The sequence below is a fragment of the Acipenser ruthenus genome, chromosome 10 (genome assembly GCF_902713425.1).
Source record: "Acipenser ruthenus chromosome 10, fAciRut3.2 maternal haplotype, whole genome shotgun sequence".
Taxonomy (NCBI): Eukaryota; Metazoa; Chordata; class Actinopteri; order Acipenseriformes; family Acipenseridae; genus Acipenser; species Acipenser ruthenus.
The window spans coordinates 48,000,015-48,012,225 of record NC_081198.1 but is presented as its reverse complement, the minus strand read 5'-3'; the positions used below and the strand labels follow the sequence as shown (position 1 = coordinate 48,012,225).

The following is a 12,211-nucleotide window of genomic DNA, read 5'->3' as shown; positions in this document are numbered from 1 at the left end:
ATATAGCCCTTTTTATACAAAAGTATCGCAAAGCACTGTACGGTACACAGCAGAAAAAATAAATAAAAAATACATTTGTATAGCATGTCAGACATAATACAAAAGCAGCAATTTTAAAGTTACATTAAAACTCACTAAGATAAGAAAGCCATTTTATAAAAGTGAGTTTTTAGTCTTGACTTGAAAACTGTAATGGTCCCAGCTTCCCTGACAAACAAAGGCAGAGCATTCCATAATTTAGGAGCTCTACAAGAAAAAGCCCTACCTCCCGTATTGCTTTTGTTGACCCTAGGAATAACCAGCAGCCCCGCATCTTGTGATCTCAGAGTGTGGTTTGGAAGATACAGGGTCAGTATTATTATTATGATTATTATTTATTTCTTAGCAGACGCCCTTATCCAGGGCGACTTACAATCGTAAGCAAATACATTTCAAGTATCACAGTACAAGTAATAATACAATTAAGAGTAAGATAAATACAATGACTTTGGTTCAAGAAGTACAAGTGTGACAAAATACAATTCAATAATACAGCAGATAACAGTGTCAGTGATAGTTACATCAGGATATGATTAAATACAAAATACTACAGATTAAACACTTGGCAGATTACAGTACTCTGAAGTATAGGATTAAATGCAGTAAAATAGGGGGCAGATAAGAGCAAGTAAAGCACATTTAAGGAAGGGTGATAAGTGTCCCAGGGGAAAAACAGAGGAGTTCTACAGGTGCTGTCTGAAGAGGTGAGTCTTGAGGAGGCGCCGGAATGTGGTCAGGGACTGGGCAGTCCTGACATCTGTAGGAAGGTCATTCCACCACTGCGGAGCGAGGGTGGAGAAGGTGTGGGCTCTGGAGGCAGGGGAGCGTAGAGGAGGTAGAGCCAGTCTTCTAGTGCAGGCGGAGCGGAGAGGTCGAGTGGGGGTGTAGGGAGAGATGAGGGTCTGGAGGTAGCTGGGTGCAGTCTGGTCCTCACCAACTACGCCACCCAGCTCCTGGTCCAGGCCTTGGTACTCTCCCGCCTTGACTACTGCAACTCCCTCCTGGCTGGCCTCCCTACGTCCGCCACCCGTCTGCTCCAGCTCATCCAGAACTCCGCTGCCCGCCTGGTGTTCTCTCTGCCTCGCTTCTCCCACGCAACTCCACTACTACGCTCACTCCACTGGCTCCCAATCACCGCTCGCATCCAGTTCAAGACTCTTGTACTAGCCTACAGATGCCTTGACCAGTAACTCCTGCAAATAACTAGGTGCTAATCCATTTAGGGCCTTGTAAGTTAACAGCAAAATCTTTAAATCAATACTTTACTGCACAGGGAGCCAGTGTAAAGAGGCCCAAACAGGGGTAATATATTCAATTTTCCTGGTTTTAATCAGAATTCTAGCAGCTGTATTCTGAACAAGCTGCAAGCGGGATACCACATGTTTTGGGGGAAAAGTGCATTACAATAATCAATTCTAGATGAAACAAAGGCATGCATTAGTATCTCGGCATCAGATACAGAAATAATTGGTCTAAGTTTGGCTATATTTCTCAAATGGTAAAAAGTTACTTTAGTAAGTTCCCTAATATGAGTCTCAAATGATAGATCAGGATCAAAGATAACTCCCAAACTTTGGTTTTGATGAGAGACTGCAAGGGTTGAGCTCAAGTAATCCCACATTTCCTTTTAGTTGGTTCTGTGATCCCACTAGCCTAACATCTGTTTATCTGAATTCAATATTAGAAAATGCAAGTAACTAATAACACCCAGGCAGAAGAAATTCCTGGCTTTAGGGACAAATATAGCTGGGTACCATCAGCATAGCAATGGAAGTTCACTCCGTGTTTGTGGATAATGTCACCTAACGGTAGCATATATAATATCAATTATATTTACACACTTCTTTTTTCATATTCATTAACAAACCATTGCTAGTTTGTTATAAGAATCAAAATACATGCTGCTCAATTAGTAGGGTAATACTAAGCCACAGACTTACTTTAAACACATCGCAGGTGATTGTAACGTCACTGGATATGACTGCCTGACACTTCATTAGAAATGATGGCATACACCTTGGCTGGGTTTATTTTAGTCGCTGTTTACGACTTTTTGTAATTTTGAATAAAGAAGTAGACTATACAGGAAAATGTATAATTATCCATTTCTCTGGATTCAGGAGTTCTGATAAGGTACAGTTGAAATCACTGCTGTTCTGAGCATTGTCGTGTTGAATGATTCTAAAGTCCACCGGTATTGAACAAGCGGTGTAGCTTGGAAGTTTGTGATCATACCGCTGCCTCTAATTTAGTTTACCATGAAAGAAAAACGGAAACAATGAATCCCTCCTTGCTTATCATAAACCTTGATTCATCATGTTGAGCAAAGAGGTGACATCCTGTTTCAGTAGCATTTATTACCAAGCGTTTATTGCTGTCTGAAGCCATAAAATGACCATTATTAATAAAACAACTTAAAAATCAAGCTTTACAGTAAGTGATGGGTATTCCTGTGTAGTTACTTATTAAAGATTCTTTTCTGTTGAATTTCACACGTTACAATTTTACAATTCACACGTATGAGTTCTCATTCATACAGCCTGACACTTACTGACATAATGTATTATTTAGGCTCTACTCAAAACTAACCCATAATGTTCTGGAACCAGGGATTGAGCTGTTTCCTGAACTTTATGTTCATGTTTGGTCTTCGATGGTACTGGGAAATTGAATTTCAACACAATCTGAACTGAGCGTTCATAGAAGTCTGTGTTGTATAAATAATTTCCATTGCGCCTAACACTGCCTGATCCTGGATTAACAGAAAGCTGTAAAGATGACAGCGAAGACGATTAAGCAATAGTGTGAAAGCCTTTATTGGTCTGTAAAAGACATGCTAGAATAGTTGTAGGCATATATTGCTCTAACCAGTCATCTGCTCTGTAATTAAAGGCCTATCTGGCATACTTTAACACGGCAATCACAAATCAAGTCCCTTTTAAGCTACAGTCATTTCTGCACTTTTGTGTAGGACACTAATTAATCAGACTATTGAGTGGATGTCTACTTTAAAGAATCATTTTTGTAGCTGACAAGAACAGTTTGGTTTGAAGAGCGATTTACCTTCCTGCCGTGTGTAATCATGAATAAACAATTAAGACAATGTTTCGTTATCAAGACACTGTAAAACCTAGCTTATGCTGCCCAGGAATGAAACAGCTTCCACAACTATTAATTTAGTGCTGAATTTAGAAATACTCGGAGAAACGTCATAATTTCCGTGCCACATGTTTTGACTGGAGTTCTTTTTTATTGTCTTTAAATGAAACAGCAAAGATTTAGGTTAAAATATACAGGTACCATTCGCGATTGAAGCTGGCTTTGCCTCTTGAGGAGAGTATTAAGAGTTTACACAACTGTTTGAGATATCCTGGCTTATATTATGGGTTTACATAAACATCTTTTGCAAGTAGAATGGAGTAATTCTTGACATGCAATTACACCATTGCATGTTCTAACAACTTCTCATTAAGCCGAGAAAGTCTTCCCATTGTTATGGTTCTAACACCATTACTATAACCGCATAGTGAGCTAATTACATAATGACTTCATTAGCTATAGTACAGATTCATGTCCTTGAAGCTTGTCTATGTACATACAGCAGCTGAAATGAAAGGAATAAATATCAAACTACACTAATAAAACAATCAAGACACATGTTGCTTTAATGTAAGATGCTTTACACTAAGCATTCACTAAATGTATTGACTTTAAGGGCATATTTTACTGTGTCTGGCCACGAGCATCGTGTTCAATTGCCTACCCAGGATTATTGAGAATTACATCTTCTTAGTTTCAACGAGGCATTGCTGTGCTAAATGTTTGTCATATTTTACTTCATGCGTCTGCAAAGTTTTTAACCCTGATATCCCTCATGGAGATAAATCCATATAAACAATACATTTCCTAGGAGGATATGAGATTGTGCTACTGTACATTTATTTTTTCAGGCATCTTCAAACAATAAAAAGCTTATTTAAAAAAAAAAAAACAAACATTAAATTCCTCCTATGAGTAGGCCATGTTAAAATTCTTTAAAGCAGAACTGAAACCGTCCATTCTGACATGCAGAATTAATACTTTTCTGGTAAACCTTTTTTCATTAGCTGCAATACAGAATCATACACACTGTAGCTGTTGAACTGTACAAATATAATGGGCTCTTCATTGCTTAATTAGATTACAGATTTTAAAATACTGCCCTGGAATGTGTTGTTTGGTTTTTGATCCATGTTTGAAAAACCGTCTGAACTGAAAAAAGTTTATATTTATGATTTTTTTATTTTTTTATTTCTTGTAATCAAAGTTTCAAAATATAAAAGCCAAGTGTTGTTAACCTGTAAAATTGTGCTTAATAATAATAATAATAATAATAATAATAATAATAATAATAATAATAATAAAATAGTATGGTAGACTGTAGGTTTTCATTAGTCCTCCAGGCTAGGCTAGAGTAGCTTTTGCTTCTTAGTTTGTAGACTTGTAATTCTAGTGTGGGGGAACTGCATATTGATTTGAATGCAGAGGTTAAAATAAAAAGAACAATGATACTGTTTGTAAATTGCCAGTTCTCTTTTATTATAGGGACCTTAGTTTTGTTGGCAGTGTACATGAAACCTGACTTCTCAAAGTCAACTCATCCATGTCCAGTAAGTGAATAGAGTCATCATGGCCTGAACCCTGCCTGTATAAAATGCATTCCGCTAAGCCAGCCAGCCCCTAGTGTAGCGAGTACAACACATCCTCTTCACCAGTTTGTATTTAAAGAGAAAAATGACAAGGTTAAATATTTACCCCTAATCCTGTTGAGGCGTGTGTTGTATTTAAATGCACTTTACACAAGGTCCAAAAGGTCATTTTTATTTATAGTAATAACAGTCACCTTCAAATGGGTCAAATGTTCTCCTTAAGTGTTGCCTTGCAATACTGTAACGTTTTATATTCAATACGCCATGCCAATTCTCAACCAAAAATGATATAAAGCACACATTTCTGAATGAGTCCTCCAATTTGTTTTTATTTTATTTCAAACAACTCAATATAATTTATTGGAAAGCAGTACGTTAATAAACAAACAAAACCATATACTGCACATTTCATCAAGCATCCACCTCTTCAAAACCATATACTGCACATTTCATCAAGCATCCACCTCTTCAAAACCATATACTGCACATTTCATCAAGCATCCAGCTCTTCAAAACCATATACTGCACATTTCATCAAGCATCCACCTCTTCAAAACCATATACTGCACATTTCATCAAGCATCCAGCTCTTCAAAACCATATACTGCACATTTCATCAAGCATCCACCTCTTCAAAACCATATACTGCACATTTCATCAAGCATCCACCTCTTCAAAACCATATACTGCACATTTCATCAAGCATCCACCTCTTCAAAACCATATACTGCACATTTCATCAAGCATCCACCTCTTCAAAACCATATACTGCACATTTCATCAAGCATCCACCTCTTCAAAACCATATACTGCACATTTCATCAAGCATCCACCTCTTCAAAACCATATACTGCACATTTCATCAAGCATCCACCTCTTCAAAACCATATACTGCACATTTCATCAAGCATCCACCTCTTCAAAACCATATACTGCACATTTCATCAAGCATCCACCTCTTCAAAACCATATACTGCACATTTCATCAAGCATCCACCTCTTCAAAACCATATACTGCACATTTCATCAAGCATCCACCTCTTCAAAACCATATACTGCACATTTCATCAAGCATCCACCTCTTCAAAACCATATACTGCACATTTCATCAAGCATCCACCTCTTCAAAACCATATACTGCACATTTCATCAAGCATCCACCTCTTCAAAACCATATACTGCACATTTCATCAAGCATCCACCTCTTCAAAACCATATACTGCACATTTCATCAAGCATCCACCTCTTCAAAACCATATACTGCACATTTCATCAAGCATCCACCTCTTCAAAACCATATACTGCACATTTCATCAAGCATCCACCTCTTCAAAACCATATACTGCACATTTCATCAAGCATCCACCTCTTCAAAACCATATACTGCACATTTCATCAAGCATCCACCTCTTCAAAACCATATACTGCACATTTCATCAAGCATCCACCTCTTCAAAACCATATACTGCACATTTCATCAAGCATCCACCTCTTCAAAACCATATACTGCACATTTCATCAAGCATCCACCTCTTCAAAACCATATACTGCACATTTCATCAAGCATCCACCTCTTCATTTTTAACCACAAAGTGGATCCTATGTTATTGCCCTTTAGCTATAGAAAATAAACAAATAAAAAGTAAATTGAAGCTGAAATATCTTATTTGCTAGCTTCTAATAATGTGTGTTTTTTTATTGTAGTATCCCAGTGGAATGCCAAGGACTGCTGTTCTTGTGCTAATGCATTCCAGAATTTACAGCTCTGTGATCTCCAGATTTAATTTACAAGTTCATTTGAAGCATTTGCCTGCATGTACCTTACCTGCAGGTCCCACACAGCGGGAGAGATGCCTAAATAACAGTGTGTAGCAATGCACACTAGGAGACAGTTACAGCTGGTGGAAACAGACAAAACGGGATTTACTGCTGGTTTTACTGACAGATTTATTGCTTTTCATTGTTTCCAGCAGTTTGCTTTCTGCTGTCAGGAGCTCTATAAATGGAGGCACAGTACAAAGAACTGGGTATCTTCTGCATGATGGCAGCTGCATTGTGTGCATGTTTTGAAACTGATTTTTGCAAAAAGTAATGATTACTAAACATGGCTAACCAATCAGATGCCAACCTGGTCAAGAGACTGTGATGAATCTAGATCAGGGGTGGTTCTAATTTAGGCGTGTAACTGGGGTAAGCCCATTTACCGTTCTTTATTTTGTTGTACAGTATTAGAGTAATAGATCATTTTGTTATTCAATTGATGCACATAATTGCACTTATTGCAGATTATTACATGATAATGCACAGATTTTGATTTTACAGGAAGGGTTGGTGATTTGGCTATAATATCTTAAGACATCTTGGTTCAATTTTGAACCTGAAAGCTAATTTAGTACCATTTTAAACTGGACCACGTGATTATTAATCATCATCAATTATATTCCGCTTGGGATTTAAAAGGTCATATATTTCTGTTAATTTTGTGGTACAAGAAAGCAGTGCGGTTGCTACAAAGGCTAAGAGAAAGCCTTTTTATTTTTACTCCCAATAGTTCTTTTGCAGCACATTTTAACTTGGCAAAAACTAAACAGGATGTATAGAAATTCCCAAATGTGTTTTGACTAAAATCCAGAGTTTAAAAAGTACTTAATATAATATATTATATTTCATATCATAATAATAGCTATAATAATGCAAATAATGGAAATAATAACAGTTATTATAATTATAATTTATTCCAAGGTAATGGCATTTCCTTCACGCAAAAGTGAAGTTGACTGATCTATGCATTTAAAATGGACATTTTAAAATTGCCAAGAAAAAAAAACAAAACAGCTAGCCTGACAAAATTGAAAATATTTATGACCCTTAAGGCTGGGTCAGTGCGGTCTGGCAGAAATCTCCCAGGGCTTGAATCGCTGTCTTAATCTTGCCATTAAAAAAGGTTAAATTGACATTATTTCTTTCAAGTGCAATGGAACAAACCAGCTGTAGTAAAAGGCACATGTCTAGAACTGCGACCTGTATACTTATCACCCTCATTGGTAATGGCCTCTGAATTTCAGGTTGAAACCCTGAGATATCCCGCAGAGAATGCTCTAAAAACCCTCGCTGATCCTGAGCTCTGTGACAAGCTTTGGTGCTGCTCCTGTGCTTGTGAATTTGGAAAGGAAAGCTGCAACTCATACTGTATATTAATTAAACACTGGGAATCTGATCTAGACTGTTGCTGGATTCTTTGACAACTGCCTATAACTTAGAAATGCTCACTCTTAAAAAGGTTTACCATAGTAAATATGTACTGCAATTTGTACTTGCAGTTTTTATATGCTTTTCCCCCAATTATTCTATAGTTTATCATGGTTTGCCATGTTTTTAGTATGCTTTATTATACTTCTCTGGGCTTTACAGTGCTTACCTATGGTTTCCCATGCGTTCACTATGCTTGTACTATAGTATGGTCAGCCTTTACCTCTTTGTACGCCCTATGTGGAGGACAAATGGGGCCCCCCTTTCAGCCACAGTATTAGCTAAACTATGGCTTAAAGGGACTGGTAGTCTTGACAGTCTTGCAGGGTTTATTATAGTCTTTTCTGGTTATTAATCAGTAGTAAAGCAGTCTAAATTATATGTATATATATCATGTGTATATCTGTATATATGTATAGTATTTCTTAAAAACTACCTTCAATGTTGGCTATACGTTTAGATATTGAAAGTAGTTGGCTGTGAACACAAAGGCTGTATGTTCTAACTTTCCCTTTTCATGTCCCCTAGAGAAATATATTGTGTGCTGTACAATAGAGGGCTGGGTGCTGACTTTGTTTAAGGTTTTGTTGTTTGTTTTGTGGGTCAGTATTATTTTTTATGAATGTATCTAACGTCAGCATTGCGATGCACACACCCATACAATACTCCACTTGTTTCATCTTGAAGTAAAAGTCGTTTTATTATTTTTATTTTCATTTGGATTATTCTTTATTGTTTAATACCTGATGTAGGACGGGCGTCTGTGAGCCACACGGTGACTCCTGCTTAACTCAACAAAGGGCATTCAAAGTAAAAAAGAGCCTTCATTATTACTGAACACGTTCTTTATTCACCTTCAGGATGATGCAGAATAATCAAACTGGTCCCTTCCAGTCTGACTGGTCGTCAGGATCTGGCTTCATTACCATTTGCCTCTGTTAACCTTGAATTAATCTGACCTTGGCTTCTGGAATTTGTGGGAACAAAATGTATCCAGGTGGATAGAGCAGATAGAAAAATAAAATAATACAAAAGTCCAAAATGTTGAAATAAACATCTCAGAATAATAATCTAAGTACTGTACTCTGGGCACTGTGAATCTTAAATTGTTGTGTACAAGGTATGTTAAAAGCTGGCCTAATTTATTTTCTCTTGATCCATCATTTCCTCATTATTTTCTGAATTGAAATACACCTGTTGATATTATAAAACAAGTAAAAACTCAATTTAGAGACTCTCTCTTAGCATGCACTTAGCAAGTCTTTACTAATAGTTTCTTAAAATGAGATAGGCAGGTGTCCCACAAATTACACCAGATCATAAAGTTACATAATTACTGTAAATATTGCCCTTTTTACTTGTTTAGTCTTTAGGAGTGTGGGAGTGGAGACTAGGAATCAGAAGGATATTGAAAGCACACACTGGTTCAAAACAAACAGCACCATATTAATTCCTTATTTTGCCTCATTTGATTTTGAATAGCGTAACAGGTCGATAAGACTTTTGATGTGCTTTTCAAGTGTCTCCCCATTCACTGAGTTCCTCCTCTCTGGCTCATTGAAAACAAGTCCATTGTTCTCAGACAGTGACAGGGCGGTGTTATTGAAGAGATCTTTCTGCTTACGGACAAGTTGCAGAACCCCTAGGTGTTTTCCCTAGGTGCTTATTTACATTAATTTATCAGTCTTTGCTTTGGTGTTGACATGGTAGCATTAGCGGAGCACAGGGTCTTGTTTATAAAGCAGGGAAACTTCACTGTTCTTTAGTAAACCTGTATCCCGACATTGTTACAGGAAACACACAGAGGGATTTAACTAAGCTGGTGCTATTGCCGGATGAATAACATTTTTGTACTACTCCACTGACTTCCACTGGATTTGGGATCATTACAGGCTTTGTCTACGATTACCAAGATCCTAGGATGTATCACTCAGTAGATACAGTTAAGCGATGAGCATCAGGGATATCATTGGATGGAACTTGTTCAGAACTTCTGGAAATTCTGAAAAAAGAACAGACTGCAATACGTGTGGGCAAAGACAAAGGTAATGCCTACAAGATTTGTATTTAACACTTTCAGTAGCATGCAGACTGCAACAATGGTCAATGTGTTTATTGTGCTAAACCAACATGCACAGATTTCAGAAAGCAGATTATCAGTCTAATGTTTGATGGCCTTTTTTTATTAATAATATTATTATAACAATAAGAATAATTGGAAGAGCAGATTGATTTGGTAACTAACTTTTGTCCTTAGCAGTGATGCACAGTATTAACCTTAAACACATTACATGAGCATAAATCACATTAAATGAGCATGAACCCAGTACTTTCCCTGAAGGGGAATAGACATCTGCAAAAAGACATGCTGTGTGACAATGCAAAGACCACGGAATTGTGTTGAAAATGTAAGTCTGTAAGAGTCAGTATTCTAGCTATTTAGTAGTGGCTGTGTGACAGGGGACATGGTTGAAATGCTCAGGGACTCAGACAATTTTTAAAATGTGACCTTTAAGTCTCTTCACCTCACCCTTGCTTCTTCAATGACAGTATTCTCTCTATTTCAAACTACATTGCAGTCCAGGAGGTAAAATGAAACTGAAGTCAATCTCAAATGCTGAAAAAACCCCACTGGTGGTCCACCCGTGAGACCATTCTTGTGAAGCAGAGCAATGATGCATGGAGAGGATTGAGTACTATAATTGATTTTTGTGGAGACCACTTGATACTATAACCATGAGGTTAATAATCAATTATTATAGATTATTGACGAAGCAACAGTCCAGCATTTGTTATCTGTTATACACTAGGGCCACTTAAAAACACAACTTCAACCAGAAGATATCTAAGTTACTAATACCGGTCTGGAATGTTTTTACAAGTGCTGCATAGTAGATTGAACCTGAATTTATGCATACAAACTGTCCTGATTTAATGCAGCCTCCCCCAACCCCCAACCCCCTCGCTGTCATTATTCACAATGAGTTCCCCCAAAGTACAGACAGTGTTACACGCTGCATTACCGGCCTCTCAAACTCATTGTAACAATGCTGGCGAAGCTGTGGAAAGCACCGAAACGGGAACATTACCAGAAAACAAAAGACTTATTTTCAGGAGCGGGGGACGTTTGGCAGCTGATTAGTTTAGTCTACGCTACATTTAAGTGCAAATGATTTGGAAGCAGCCTTGGCACAGACAACCCAAAATAAACACGTCATTTTCTTTCACTGTAAGCACTGTTAGCAGGGGACCAATAAGTGCTGCTAAGTGCAGACAAAGGTGGTTGATACATCGCTCTCTCTTGCACGTAAACATGCAGATTAGAGGACTTTAATAAAAGTAAAGCCAATGGTGCAGGGAGCTGTGTACAGATGAAACTAATAACTGCAGGGCTTTCTCAGTGGGGAGGCTGAATGAAAAGGGATGTTTCACCAAACCACAGGTGCTGAAAGGCAGCAGCTCTCTGATTGCAGGGGGGGGGGGGGGGCATATACAGTTTTAGTTTTAAAATGTTAGTTATAGTATGTTCTTTTGTCCATCACTTTAAAGTTATCTTAAGTTACCCAGGCAACAGTACTAAACTTCATAGTTAACACGATTATAAATTGTACACAAAGTTGCAAGTCAGCTTGCTTCACTGTAGTTGTCCCAGTGTTTAAGCTTTTGGTCTGCGGCATGGGGCTGGGTTTTAGGGTCAATGAGCCGTGGTTAAATCCACAAAGTGTGACCATCCAAGTGCGGAGTTGGGTAAGGTTGAGGATGGAAGAGGCAGGGCTAACTTTGTCATTTGAGGCACCTTTTTTCTGTTGCATGCTGAACAGACGAGAAAAAATAAAATCAAAACCAAACAAGTCACAGGATCTGTATTGTCTATGATCTTTTGGGACAGGTAAGAGCCATTGATTTATTTTACTTTATGTATTAATTATAAGTCATTATCATCAGGTAAACTTCACTCAAGTTGGTTTTAATCATTAAATGGGACACTTGCCAGGCTCTGAAGTGTTTGCTATGGTATGGTATCCTATCCTGCAAGATCTACAATTACAGGGTTACGATTAGAAACAGCTCAAGGTTTGCTCAAATTTACAACAGATAAGTTTTTAATGAGCTGCATGTTCATCCAATAAAGTAGTTAGGCATCTTACACAAAACAAATGCTTCTTCTCATACCAAAGACACTTGCATTCCTTCATTTCTATCTATATGGATTTGTTCAGTTTAAAAAAAATGAA

At 37.6% G+C, this 12,211-nt stretch overlaps 1 protein-coding gene across 4 annotated transcripts in view; it reads left to right on the top strand.

The window, feature by feature from the left end:
- The window catches only part of LOC117409405 (nck-associated protein 5-like), a 195,036-nt gene that overhangs the window by 14,934 nt on the left and 167,891 nt on the right, over window positions 1-12,211 (top strand). The window contains exon 1 of one of the 4 annotated variants that reach the window (XM_034015438.3): window positions 9,887-10,021. The exons of the other annotated variants lie outside the window; for them this stretch is intronic. The gene's annotated coding sequence lies outside the window, so the exon portion shown is untranslated. Of the gene's footprint in view, window positions 1-9,886; window positions 10,022-12,211 lie in introns of those variants that run through there. 4 annotated transcript variants of the gene reach the window in all.